Source organism: Macadamia integrifolia, chromosome 5, assembly GCF_013358625.1.
Source record: "Macadamia integrifolia cultivar HAES 741 chromosome 5, SCU_Mint_v3, whole genome shotgun sequence".
NCBI classification, from domain to species: Eukaryota; Viridiplantae; Streptophyta; class Magnoliopsida; order Proteales; family Proteaceae; genus Macadamia; species Macadamia integrifolia.
The window spans coordinates 25,178,739-25,194,162 of NC_056561.1; the positions used below are offsets into that span (position 1 = coordinate 25,178,739).

At 40.3% G+C, this 15,424-nt stretch overlaps 1 long non-coding RNA gene across 1 annotated transcript; it reads right to left on the reverse strand.

The window, feature by feature from the left end:
* Positions 1-1,384: 1,384 nt before the first annotated feature.
* LOC122079157 lies at positions 1,385-5,963 on the reverse strand. Its single transcript, XR_006140286.1, has 3 exons — positions 5,853-5,963; positions 2,415-2,480; positions 1,385-1,650 (listed from the first exon to the last, which is right to left on the reverse strand). It is a non-coding gene; the product is annotated as an uncharacterized LOC122079157 (long non-coding RNA).
* Positions 5,964-15,424: the final 9,461 nt, after the last annotated feature.

Sequence of the window (15,424 nt, forward strand, 5' to 3'; positions counted from 1 at the left end):
TGGTGAAGGCTTTTAGCACTGTTGTCTAATTCAGTACTACCGGTCCTGATAGGGTTAACATGAAAGATTGCCCCATCTGGTTGTCCGTAAGTTGCCATGACTTAGCGATGCCAAGGAAGACTTTGAGATAAGCCTTGGGGTCCCCTAATCCATCGAATCTGTCGGTTTGCTATTTGAACTTCTCGGGAATCCTTGCCCTAGAAAGGAAACTCATTTTACTAGAATCCACTATTTATTTTTCGAACTCTTTCCCGTTTGGAGCATATTTTCCAATTTCTCCAATTACTCTCTAACTTGTCTTTCTCTCTCCATCTCTGGAGGTTCCATTCGGATAGGCACCGCAAACTCTTCTTCTTCATCTTCAATTACTACCCTAGGTGGAGGGACCTAGGAATAGACTTCGCGTTGACCATTTGGATGGGTAGGTGAAAATCCTCTCTGATCGGTTGCCGACTCGCCCTGGTTCTTCTGAGTTAACTCAAGAAAAATTCCTGGGATGACCCGTGTGTCCGTTCTGATCCAACTCTCCAGTAGCTTGTGCTGGTTCAGCCCTAGGAGGGTTTTGGAGTGTATGTAGTATCTATGCTATCCCTCTCTTGACCTCGACCATTTCTATCTGGAAGGTCTTCATGGGGTGGACACATGATTGCTCGGGTGATTCAGAGTCATGTGGATCCATGTGAACTAAATTGTAATCACTTGGTGGTAGAAAATCTCGAAGAGACGATGGAGGTGACACTGGACTTAATCGATTTAACCGGTTATCCTGACGTGTCCAAATGGATCGCGGAGAATACTTGAGGTTTAGAATTGTGCTTGAACCAAAAGTGGCTTATTTTAGGATTCTTATATTCCCAACCATTTATTCATTCATCCACTCAATTGTCAGCCAATGATCCATCCAAATTTAGTTCGCTTAATGATAGGGAGTGGGTAGGGGTTGATGCCTCTAGTCCACTCAATGTCATAAGCAGAAGGTACACACAAATGGCTTGACCAGAATACTCTTATTAATACATTCTCTGCCAATAAAGTCATGCTTTCCTTAATCTTATCCCACTAGTATTTTCCTCGAGTCTTTTAGATAATTCAGCATTTCGTGGGACTTTGTGTCACACCCTACCTTGCCTTTTATAAGGCACAAGTGCGCCGACACTGGATACCTCACTGCACCCAGCCAGCCCACCAAACCAGGATCCTACTCTGGGAGAGTCTACAACACCACAACCATATATGCTAAAATCATAATCAGAGTTTGCAACGGATCATATAAAATCAAATAAAGATAATACCCACCCAGTGCTTCTATGTGATAATTGATACCATATATACAATGATTCACAACAATAGATACAGTATTCCATATATATACATTCATCCCATTCTAAAACAAATATTTTCACAAAATATCTTCCAACAAAAGTTTTACCCTCTAACCTATATCAACAAAAATTGATTTCCACCACTATCTACATATATACGCCAAAAGGATAATCAACTACATCAGTCCTCAATATTTTTATCCACTGTATATACAATCATCACATTCGCAGTCATGCCCATGGCTGAAATCAACAAAATCCGGAATACAAGCCAACTGATCCATAACCACATCATCATGCTCTGAATACAGCTGACTGCTCTCCTCATCTACGAAACAAAGAAATGGGGGGTGAGCACATGGTGATGCTCAATGAGGAGTGGGATAGGAAAAAAACACATGCATCCATATGCAGTGCATGCTTCACACAATAGAATTATGCTCATGAATCCATTTATTTAACTATTCAAATTTCCTAGTCCATTACTAAGTCTCATCTCCTAGGGGTATAAGTGCTACTGATGCAGGTGGCATTCCCAACCTTGTACATTGGGCCTCAGGAATACAAGCTATGTAGCAGGCAGGAGCCAACCAGTACCAATACAGGTCCCGATCCACACCGGCTAACCCTTAAAGTAACCCTGTATCATAAATATATCCACAGGCATACAGTATGTAGTATCCTATCTCACATCCATAACTGATACCACACATCTCAAGTGCACTACTAATCAGGCAGCCACATAATTCGGGATTAGTCTGTACCTAACCCCTCTACGGACAAGGGGGGTAGCACTTGGGGGTGTGATACATAACCTGGCATTCTAAATGATGCACAACCAATCAATGCAATCACACATGCAAACATGGGCACCTGTATGTCACCCATCTCACTTACCTTTTCTTCCACATTTCCATCACCATCATATCCATCATACAATAAATATGCAAGTAGATGCAAATAAGGAAAATGAATGCAAATGCACAAATACAACAAGTAATGCAATGCAAATACACAAATACAACAAGTAATACATGCTCAACATTAATAAACACACCAAAAGAATGGGGGTTGAGAAGGGCACCCACTCACCGTGAAAATCAGGGCCCACAATCTCTTCTGGTGCCGAGGAATCTTTCTCACGGCTATTAGAGATTCCTAAAAATCAACGATTATACACATGTATTAAAATCAGCTAAATTTTTATCTACCCCTAACAGTGAACCTAATATCTTCCTAATAAGATCATCTATAACCTCCCTCATATTCTCCACAATTCCTCTTCTAGTCCAATTTAACAAATTTCACTTTAAATCCTTAGGGTCATACATGGGATTCAGTAGAAATTTCAAATTTCCCCCAATTTGACCAATTTCTTATATGAAATTATGAACCTAGAGTGGATATCAGTATTTCAACATCAAAATTGATGATAAATTCTCAATTCCATAAGCATGCATGAAATTCATACTCAATATCTCTTGCATTTTTCTCTATACCCTCAAATTAGTGAAATTGAGATGAGATTTCTTTTCAACTTCAGATTAATTCTCTGTTCCAAAGTTTCAAGTTAGGAACCTAGTCTCCCAGTTCCAAATTGGCCTCCAATAATGAAGATCCCATCTCAGATTTCATTTCACATATATATAATTCCATCTACAATAGTACAATAAAACCAATTTTCATGATAAACCCTCAATTTAGGGTTGCATGTTTGAAATCCATCATTAATCTTGCCATGCATATGATCTACTGTCACACCCCGTTCACACTGAACCAGAGCGGTGACCGAGTTAACACCGGTTAACCCAAACCTGCCAGGATCATCAGATACTGTATCCCACCACAGCATACACACACTAACATCAATTCATCAGATCAGCGGAAGACTAAGTTTTACCTGTAAATAATTCCCATATACTTGATACCCAATTGGTGATACAATAATTATATACATTTGGGCCCGAAGGCATGATATATACACAAAAAGAATGAAGTTCAAATATCAAGTAAATACAAGAATTCATCAAAATCATCAGAGTACACAGCTCGGCTCGGTACCAAGGCTGGAGCTCAGCTCGGCATCAAGGGTTGTGCCCAGCTCGGTGTCACATAGAAGAGCTCAGCTCGGCCTCGGTAGTGGAGCTCGGCATGGCCTCCAAGGTTGAGCTCAGCTCGGCCTCAGAACTGCTGTCCTGCAGCACAGCTCTCACGTGCGCAGTCCACGCCGTGCTCAAACTCCTCAAGGGTCCACCAGTCCTCTTCAGGAAACTCGACTGTGGGACCCACCCCATGCTCCTCAGATGCATGACCTGCAAAAACATCTAAAAAGGGGTGTACACGTGGGATGAGCTCACTAGCTCAGTAAGTAGAGAGGTGGACNGACAACCGCGACCCCTGCTTCCCCTCAAATGGCAACCCAACACCTTAACCCCTGTTGGGAAGGGTCGTAGCACGGGATGGTGAGAATCCTAATACCGCATGCTCCTATATGTAGTACGACTGCATAGTGCCACCGTGTCCCATACCACGGGCCACCAATGCATTCGTTTCCAAGCCGACCATGACATCTAATCTATCAATGCATTATGCAACATGATGTCCACATTCAACATATAACATCACCTTCAATTTGTATTTGAACAGTAAACATAGCATAAATGCACATCAATGTGAGGAATGACTAACCTATATAGCATATTCATGATGACATGTCTAGATTAGATATAGTTATATGAATGCCAAACAAATGCCTTGAAACAAGGCCAAACGTCCTCTCCCCACTTACTTGTAGCGTACAAGGAGTCCCGCTCGGTACGGGTGAGATCCGGAGCGAATCGGGTAAGCTTTGGTGAACCTAATAAAATTGAGCGGGGTTAGTAATTCACCATTTTAGAATCAAAATTAATGAAATCCGATGTCAAAATCGTGTTTAGAACGTCGAAAGAAGGTCACACGTCCGATTTGGGCTCGATCGGACCTACGGATCACCTTCAGGGCCACTCAGGTGGGTCGGACAGGTGGGCTGTCTACCCACCGGTCCTACCCGCCGGTTTGGACCGGCGGGTATGCACCCGCCGGTTTGGACCGGTGGGTATGGACCCGCCGGTAGGACCCGCCGGTCCTGGCGGAAAAACCCCAGTTTCTTCTCAACTTCCTCCATTCCTTGGGGACCCAAATAGGGCTTTTCTCAACCCATTCTTCACACCTTTAAAGTCCTATAGGATGGTTCTAGCTTAGATCTAAGTTAGATTCGAGTGAGGGGAACCATCTTACCTTCTTTGCTCAAGAATGACTTCAAACCCTCCAAATCACTTCCAACTCACAATGCTCCTTCTACCTTGTCACTATCTTTTCAAATCCTTCAAGATCAACACATAAATCATCTATTAAACCTTAGATTCATCATTTCAAAGGGTGTTTACTAGATCTTAAGAAACCATACTCGAATCAAGGGTTTAAAGCGTGGGTATGGTTAATGTTCATAAAACCCAACTTTTCTTACCTCCAACTGTAGATCTCGAGTTGAAGATTACTCTCCCGGCACCGGAATGGCAAGATCGCGCTTCGGCGCCACTGAAATCCTTCCTTTCTTCCTCTTCCCTTCTTCTTCCCTTTCTTTTCTCTCTCTCCTCTTTACTTTTCTCACCAACGTACGAGGGTAATAAATGGAAAGAAAAGAAATCATAAAGCCTTATATACTATTCCCAATTAAGTGAATAGTGATGGATGGGTCACTCAGGTGGGTGGGTGTACCCACCTGTTATACCCACCTGAGAGTCAAGACATGGGATTTTGACCGGGTTCGGACCTCGGCTCGGACCCTTCCCCAAGCATACGATGTAGCATACGTATATACCTTAAAATACGGATATAATACCTGTTCTATCCGTACATAGCCTTATGATAGGTGCACGTACACGGTTTGGGCACTCCCGCCTCTTCTGGCACTGGCTTGGACTTGTCGGGCCAGCCGGTGTTTAAGGTCACCCGTGCCATCATAGCCCATAAGGAACCCGCTCTCATATCCTCAGGCTCGGTTCCTGCATAGTTAAACCGGTTCAACCACGAAATCAGACCGGGTTTAAGAAGCGGGATATTACATCTACCATCAATTCCCACTTTGCAGGTGAATCTTGGACCTCAAACAGTGAAAGAAAAATGAATTTTCACCTTGCATGTGGAGAATTAAGCTTTAGTTAACTTGCATGTAAATTTCAAACCATAGAACGGTAAAATTGAATAAATCTCCTCATCCACATGGAATTTTTCCTAATTAAGGAGAGTCAGTGAGAATCCTCACTCTCTGTAGGAATTGGTCATGGTGTTACACATCAATTGACTAAACTTTTACATTCCTTTCCAATTTAATCCACAAATTTCAAATAAATTAAATTCTATGTAGTTGAGTTGTTACTGAAATTTCTAGATTTCCTCTCTTTTCACAAATTCCAATCCAAATCAGTTTAAACCCCTTTTTATTTCTAAAAATCCCTCTTATTAGAAGTTAATCTAGGTGAGATTTCTTACCTTTTTGCTGAATCCTCTAGCAATCTCCCAAGCAAATCAATCTCTATGGCAATTTCTCTCTCTTCCCTTCTTTTCTTCTCCTCTCTTCTTCTTCTTCTTCTTCTTCTTCTTTCTCCTTTCTTCCTCTTACTAAAGGTTGAATGGAATATAAGAAATAAAGAGTAGATAGGAGATGATGGCCTTTATAAAGCCCCTCCTTTTATAATATTCAAATATACATTTTATAGCTATTTTTTCACCCTTTTATCCGAACCATCAGTTGCCGCTTGCTCTCTGTCGACTAAGTCTGGTATGTTCTTGTTCATCCGAAATTGATCCAGCTACAGCCAGCCGGGTGAATTTTTGGATAAATTTGGTAGTTTTTTGTTGCATCCGCTAGTTGCCGATTGCACTCTGACCTCAAAGGACCTGTCAAATTCTTCTAAATAGAACTGAACCGGTAGTTGCCGGTTGACCTTTATTTCTGGGTCTATTCAGACAATATGTACAAAAATTATCATATCTTTCTCGTCCGAACTCAGATTGAGATGATTCAATTTGCGTTGGATTCACAACTCAATTATATATCATTTTTTAGAAGAAATCATCTTCAGATATTATCATATAAAATGAGTAAAATGCCCATGAACATGAACCTTACTGAAATCACAGCAATTGTAATGACATGTTGTAAACAACATGTATCTGAACTTGTTCGGGTCTTATTATTTAGTCATTTTGGCATCACCTAGAGTCATTCTATTATCCAACCTTATCAAGGTTATTAATTTACCTCATGGACCACTTTTCTTGCTGATCCCTCCAAAACCTTTGGCAGTAGGCACAAGTACATGTTGGGTCATTCTTCCCTTCCAGGAATTCCACTGCTGCCAACCAAGCTATGGTGCTAATGGGTCAGAACTCACACCACTGAAGTATGGGGACCTATATTTCTGTAATTTCTCCATCAACTTGCTTGTGTCTATCCATACTTGTATTGCTGGTGGGTTCTCTAAGCCTTGTTGTCCTGCCTGAATACCTACAATTGGCACCACATGAGCTGCTTGCCCACCTGTAGTCTCGGGTGCAACTTGTATAGGTGGAAGTAGTATTCCCCTGCCACATAATGTTATGGACATTTCCTCAATCATCCTAGTCTATTGTTGCTGCATATTTTTTTGTGTTACTTGTTGCAGCTCTTGTTGTATACCCTGGACCATATTGGTCACTATAGCTGCCACATCCTATGCTGTAAGTACTGGTGGTGCAGGTGGCACTGATGCTGCTGCTGTTGTAGTAGTAGGAGTAGGAACTGATTCTTGTGTTCTTGCTACTGACTCACTTTCCCTTTCTTCACTCACAAACACCAAAGGTTGAGCTCTAGTAGTAGGCTGACCCTTTTTGCGGTGTCCCGATTCTTATTAAGGTTGAGCCCGTTTTGGTGGCATATTAGGAATTTTCCTGAAAATCATAACATATCAATTCCCAATGCTCAATATAAATATTTCCAACAAGGATGAGTAATGTAACATTGGTCATTTATAAAATTCTCTAGTTAAAAGAAAACTTTCAGTCCTTATCTTGTTTCTATCACACACAAAAACATTGAAGCTTTTATCTTGAAGCTTTTATTTCTTTATTTCCTATTGCACTGGATGATCCCAAGATCCTGTGAGTTGTCAGACTTAGTTCTAGAGTTAGCTCTGATACCACCAAATTGTCACACCCTACCTTGCCCTTTATATGGCAGAGGTGTGTCGGCACTAGATACCTCACAGCACCCAGTTAGCCCACCAAACCAGGTTTCCTACTCGGGGAGAGTCCACAACACCACAACCATATATGCTAAAGTCATAATCAAAGTTTGCAACTGATCATATAAAATCAAATAAAGATAATATCCACCCAGTGCTTCTATGTGATACTTGATACCATATATACAATGATTCACAACAACATATACAATATTCCATATATATATATATATATTCATCCCATTTTAAAACAAATATTTACACGAAATATCTTCCAACAGTAGTTTTACCCTCCAACCTGTATCAACAAAAACAAATTTCCATCACTATCCACATATATACGTCAAAAGGATAATCAACTACATCAGTCCTCAATATTGTTGTCCACTGTATGCACAATCATCACATTTGTAGTTATGCCCATGGCTGAAATCATCAAAATTCAGAATACAAGCCAACAAATACACATAACCACGTCATCATGCTCTAAATGCAGCTGACTGCACTCCTCATCTATGGAACAAAGAAATGGGAGGTGAGCACATGGTGATGCTCAATGAGGGGTGGGAGAGAAACAAACACACGCATCCATATGCAATGCATGCTCCACACAATAGAATGATGCTCATGAATCCATTTATTTAACTATTCAGATTTCCTAATCCATTACTAAGTCTCATCTTCTATGAGTATAAATGTTACTGACGTAGGTGGCATTCCCTACCCTATACGTTGGGCCTTATGAATACAAACTATGAGGTAGGCAGGAGCCAACCAGTGCCGGTACGGGTCCCGGTCCACACCGGTTAACCCCTAAAATTAACCCCATATCATAAATATATCCACAGGCATACAGTACGACGTATCCTATCTCACATCCATAACTGATACCACACATCTCATCACAAGTGCACTGCTGATCAAGCAGCCACATAATTTAAGATTAGTCCTTACCTAACCCCCTTACGGACAAGGGGTGTAGCACTTAGGGTTGTGATACCTAACCCAACATTTTAAATGATGCACAATCAATCATTGGAATCACACATGCAAACATAGGCACTTGCATGTGACTCATCTCACTTACCTTTCCTTCCACATTTCCACCACCATCATATTCATTATACTACAAATATGCTAGTAGATGCAAATTATGAAAATGAATGCAAATGCACAAAAACAACAAGTAATGCATGCTCAACATTAATAAACACACCAAAACAATGGGGGTTGAGAAGGACACCCACTCACCGTGAATATCAAGACCCATAATCTCTCTTGGTGCCGAAGAATCTTTCTCACGACTATTAGGGATTTCTAAAAATCAACAATTATACACATGTATTAAAATCAGGTAAATTTTTATCTACTCCTAATAGTGCTACCTAATATCTTCCTAATAATATCATCTAAACCTCCCTTATATGCTCCAAAATTTCTCTTCAAGTCCAATTTAACAAATTTCATTTTAAATCCTTAGGGTCTTACATGTGATTCAGTAGAAATTTCAGATTTCCCCCAATTTGACCAATTTTTTATATGAAATTATGAACCTAGAGTGGATATCAGTATTTTAACATCAAAATTGATGATAAATTCTCAATTCCATAAGCATGCATGGAATTCATACCCAATATCTCTTGATTTGTCTCTATACCCTCAAATTAGTAAAATTGAGATGGATTTCTTTCCAATTTCAAATTAATTCTTTGTTCCAGAGCTTCAAGTAAGGAACCCAGTCTCCCAATTCCAAATCAGCCTTCAATAATGAAGATCCCATCTCAGATTTCCTTTCACATACATATAATTCCATCTACAACAGTAAAATAAAATCAATTTTCATGATAAATCCTCAATTTGGGGTTGCATGTTTGAAATCCATTATTAATCTTACCATGCATGTGATCTACCATCAATTCCCCCCTTGCAAGTGAATCTTGGACCATAAACAGTGAAATAAAAATGAATTTTCACATTGCATGTGGAGAATTAGGCTTCAATTAACTTGCATGTAAATTTCAGACCTAATACAGTAAAATTGAATGGATCTTCTCCTCATCCACATGGAATTTTTCCTACTGAAGGCGAGTGAGTGAGAATCCTCATTCTTTGTAGGAATCAGTCATGGCGTACACATCAATTGACTAAATTATTACATTCTTTTCCAATTTAATCCACCAATTTCAGAGAAATTAAACTCTATGTAGTTGAGTTGTTACTGAAATTTTCAGATTTCCTCTCTTTTAACAAATTCCAGTCCAAATCAGTTTAAACCCCCCTTTTATTTCTAAAAATCATTCTTATTAAAAGTTAATCTAGGTGAGATTTCTTACCTTTTCGTTGAATCCTCTAGCAATCTCCCAAGCAAATCGATCTCTATAGTAATTTCTCTCTCTTCCCTTCTCTTCTTACTAAAGGGTGAATAGAATGTGAGAAATAAAGGTTAGATTGGAGGTGATGGCCTTTATATAGCCCCTACTTTAATAATATTCAAATATACATTTTATATCTATTTTTTTCACCCTTTTTACTGAACTAGCAGTTGCTGCTTGCTCTCTATCAGCTAAGTTTAATATGTTCTTGTTCGTTCGGAATTGATCAGGTTAGCCAGGTGAATTTTTGGATAAATCCGACAGTTGCTAGTTGCACTCTGCCATCAAAAGACCTATCAAAAATACTACAAATTAGAACTGAACCGGTATTTGCCAGTTTAAACTGGTAGTTGTCGGTTGACCTCTATTTCTTGGCCTGTTTAGACAGTTTATATGAAAATGATAATATCTTTCTTGTCCGAACTTGGATTGAGATGATTCAAATTGCATTGGATTCAAAACTCAATGCTCTATCATTTTGTAGAAGAAATAATCTTTAGATATTGTTATATAAAATGACTAAAATGCCTATGAACATGAACTTGGCTGAAATCACAACATTTGTAATGACATGTTGTAAACAACATGTATCAAAACTTGTTCGGGTCTTATTATTTAGTCATTTTGGTATCAGCTAGGGTCATTCTTTTATCCAACCTTATCAAGGTTATTAATTTTCCTCTTGGCCCACTTTTCTTACTGATCCCTCCAGCACCATTGGCTGTAGGCACAAGTACATGTTGGGTTATTCTTCCCTTTTTGGAATTCCACTACTGCCAACCAAGCTAGTGTTGGCCTCTCCAATTTGTTACTCTAACCTGTTCACAGTCAATGTAAAGATGTGATATTTTGGGTGTTGTACTTTGACAAAAATCAGCTCGGATCACGTATGCCAAATCTTCCACATTTCATTTCTAAGGAGGAAGGACACCTTTTATCTGAAACCCACCTAGGAGAGCATTTCTTTACTACTAGAATGTATCATAGGAAAATTTCTTTTCAAGACCACAAACAAATTCTATAGATCAACTTGTGGCGTTCCTAGCGTTCTTCATCTATTTTCTACATAATGCGAGCATGCGATGGTTGCAATAGGACCGACAAGGTTTGCTTGACAGGATCTATATACACAAGGAACGTGATCCTTTTGATATACCCATGGTTTAATATCAAGGGGTGACTTCCATTCCCATTACTTGTGACAACGCGCGAGGTTAAGTAATTGGCCACGGGGTGGTGGAACAGTGAGTGACTGTGTGCAAAAGTTTAATGTGGGAATATCATTATTTGATCTCAGAATGTCATACACGGACCTCCCTGAGGGTGCTGGCACAATTATGAATATCCTCGTTGTTTAACAATACCCCACACATCCTTGTATAGGAAGCGGCTACCATTTGCTCTCAGAGTACTCTCCATGACATGCACTGACCTCCTTGAGGTACGGACTTGACAGGGAGTCCCTCGTCAAATGATTTCACTTTAAGCACGATGTATAATGTGGTTAAAGAGTACAAATACAAACATGGGATTAGCCAAACATGTTTTCAAACAGATGTGGTAGAAAATGTTCTTACATTTAAAGGTAACATCTAGTGTAGAAAGCTTAACATCTTTCCCCAGTGGAGTTTCCACTGTGAGGGTAGCGGCCAAAAGATGAGATCTCTCTTCCCCGTTTTCAGTGGGGAGGGGAAAAAAGTACCTGCCTACAATCTGTCCTCTCTCCTCTCTTTCTCTTTCATGAGGGAGGGATGTGTTGTGTGTGCTTACTCGCGGGCCTCACATCACCATATCACAACTTGGAGATATGTGGGGGCCTATTTCGTAGGAGTGTAAAATTCGTCATTCGCGATGGGAATTTGATGATGGTCTAATACGGGGATCGGGATCATACAAAAGGGTTTGAAGTTGCCACCAAGGATTATGTGCCTAGGACCAGGGGTGGGCCCAATTTTTGAGAAAATGGCCTGAGAATTGGCCTGGTCCAGAGATTTAGGGTAAGTATTAGGTTGTAGAGTTGGGAAGGTGTTAGGCACCCAATCTACCTGGTTCAATGGATCTTCCTACTAGATGCTCTAAAATGAACATTTTCTATAATTATTCCTAGTTCGCATGCATGATTAAGTTTTCACACATATATACATTGACTGAATTTAAATAGCAATGTACACTAAAACAAAGTTAATATAAAGTCTACATTGTGCTAATTCTGTTGAGAAATTATACCTGAGCTTGACCCCTGTTTCGGGTCAAGAGGGGTGGACCCCTAATTAGCACTGGTACGAACTGTCTTTTGGATTCTCCTGGCTTAGGGGAAGCTGGTCTTGACCTCCAACTTCCTTTTCTCAAGAGATGTTGATTGGACAGAGTTCTAACTAAGAACGGTTACTTTTGGATTTTGACTGTGGTATTGATTCGACAAAGCTTCCGCTAGGGATGGGCAACTTTCAGGTTTAGGCTATGGTGGCACTTCCACAGAGCTTTCACTAGGGATGAGCTATGGGAGGGCTAGGATGAGGTGGCACTCAACAGAGCTTCCACTGGGGATAGGCTATGGGAGGGCTAGGTTGCGGTGGCACTCTGGTAGAACTTCTACTGGGGATAGGTTGATCCTAGAGATTGAGGAATTTCTAAGGCCCGAAGAACACTTCGAAGATCTAAAGACTACTTCGGATCTTATGAAGATCTCTCTGAAGGCTGAAAAAACCTCAAGAGGGGACGAAAGACTGAGGGCAAATTTCAAAGGCCTGAAGAACACTTCAAAGATCCGAAGAACACTTTGGATCTTATAAAGATCTCTCCGAAGACATAAAAAACCTCAAGGGGGAAAGAGGAGAAGAGAGGGCAGAGCTTCTCTACCAAGGATGCTCTCTTAGAGACTTGGATGTTGTGGTGTTGTGTTGCCTTAAACCAAAGGGAGGGGGATATTTTGTAGGATTCTTGAACCAATGGAGAGGGAAAGGGAATTCCCTTAGCCAATGGGGGAAAAAAGTGGTTTTTCAAAACCAATGGGATGAAAATATGAAAATTTGGACCAATGGGGTGGAAGATGATTTTCTTGGACTAATAGGAAAAAGGTAAGTTTTTATGGGCCAATAAGGTAACAAGATTCCTTTTGGGGCCAATGGGACATTACAGAGTTGGGTATGCTAGCGGGACAATGTAAGGTGCACAACTGGGTGAAGAGATTTTCTCTTCACCCACCAAGTCAGCGGAACACATATTTCGGCCATTCACGGTGGCATACGAGACTACGCAGGGGTGCACAGGGCATGCATGGGTGCATAGGGCATCCTGGGTGCGCACACAAGCTGGCAGGCAGCGAGCGTGCAATGATGTCTTACGGGGGTGCTTAGGTTGGCAAGCAGGGGAGCACGAGGCTTGCAGGTAGGGGCATATGGGTTGGCTCACGGGGGCGCATAGGTTGGCATATGGGGGCACACAGGCTGGCATGGGGGGGCACATGGCAGGTGTGATGGGCACTCACGATGCTGGCACGTGGGTGCGTGAGACATGCACATGGAGGTGCGAGATAGGTGTGGCAGGCGCACGCGATGTGCTTGTGGAGGCTGGCTAGCTAGTGCGCACATTGTGCATGTAGGGCTGGCCTATTGGCTAGCTGGCCAATGAACGTGGCATCCGTGTGGGGCTAGCCTGCGTGGGGATGCACACAACTAGGTGTAAATTTCTAAGAGCAATTGCGAGAGATCCAACAGTCTGATTTTGACATACTATATATCATTTGAATTGTAATTTTGAGTATTATCCATCCGTATGGTCATTCTAACCAGATTTTTTCCTATATAAAAAGTTATAATTAGACCCTCTTTTCTCCTGCACGGGATTTCTGGGGTTTTTGGGTAGGTATGAAGTGTTCATGGATAGGGTTACCAAGTCAATCGTCACCTCTTTTAATCGAAAGCAAAGGGTTATGTCCACGATCCATAATTCATGATAGCAGGAGGAGGGTGACAAAATTGGGTGTCTATATAATGGAGGCAAAGTAAATGATTGAAAGTAAATAACTGAAATTAAAGGCAATAAAATGATGGTTCCATAGCTAAAGAGGGGCAAATCCAACACATGCATCTAGCTAAGGACCTTTGGTGAAAGGGAAAGCATCAAAGTAAAAACTGAAATTTAAATCCTAAATTAAGAATGAATGGGTAGCAAGAAGAGGGAATGAGAGGGGAGTGAGAAGACTTATGATGAAGTCTACCTACCTGAACTTCAATAATTGAATCCTTGAATTAAAAGAACTTGATTGATTTGAGATACTACCAGCCCTAAAAGCCATATCTGGAATGAAACAAATTTGAAATTGCTAGGCCTGGAGAAAATAAATCTAAAAGAGAAAAAATGAACTTAAAATAGATGCTCTGCAGCTTGTTTTTGTCACCTAAAACTAAGTGTAAAACTAGAAATTAAAATTATTACACCTTTGAATAACTTGAATTGCATAAACAAATGAACATAAAAGACTTTGCATTAATTTATTGATACCAAATTACAAAAGTGTTTAACGCAAAAAACTAAAATCTAGAACTAGAACTAGAACTACAACTAAAGTACAATGAAAACTAGAGAAAAAGAGAGAAACTAGAGAAGAAAGGTGTGCCCTCGTCCCCTTGTTCGACTCTCTTATATAGGGAATGGGGAGTTTTAGTTTCCTAAAAATTGGGATTTTAGACAATCTTTTGTGATGAGGTGGAAAATAAGAATTAGGAGAAAAAAAGGAGAGAATGGAGATAGGGGAGAGAATCCAACAATTTGGGTGATGAGGTGGAGTGAGGAGAGAAGAAAAAAATGAGAGAAAATAGGGGAGAAAAGAGGAGAACGCCCAAGGGTGGATCCCTTGGGAATTTTTGTGAGTTGGATGCGAGAGAATGGAGAAAAAATAGAAAAGATTCTTATTTCCTGGTCTTTTTCTTTTTTTCTTTTCCTATTTTTTCTCTCTTCTTTAAAATTGCGCACAACCATCTTGGCCGAATTTTCTATGCTTGCTTTGACCGATTTGGACATCTTCTAATTGGTATGGAAATTCCTTCTATGCTCCTTGTCTTCAAATGAAAATTATGAGAGAAAATCTTCACAAAATCTCCAAAAAAGTAGGAAAGAGATTGTGTCAACCAAAGTGGAGGAGAGAGAGGAGAAGGATGCCCAAGGATGGTTCCCCCTACTTTGTTGGCATCTGGAATATTCTTTTGTAGCACTGGGACAACTGCTAAAGGGCTGGTTCTGCATCTTGGTTCTATTCTGGTTCATTATTCTTTTTCTGGCCCGAAAAGAATAATCACGTGTATGAGTGTCTAAATGAATGTATAATTTTAATGCAACATATTTATCTTGCTCAGAATTTCATCCTCTTCACAACCTTGAAAAAAAATTGGACCTCTTTACTTGTAAAATTGGAGATACGGCACCCAATAGTACTTAAAACTTTTAAAATACAAAACCTACAAAAAGA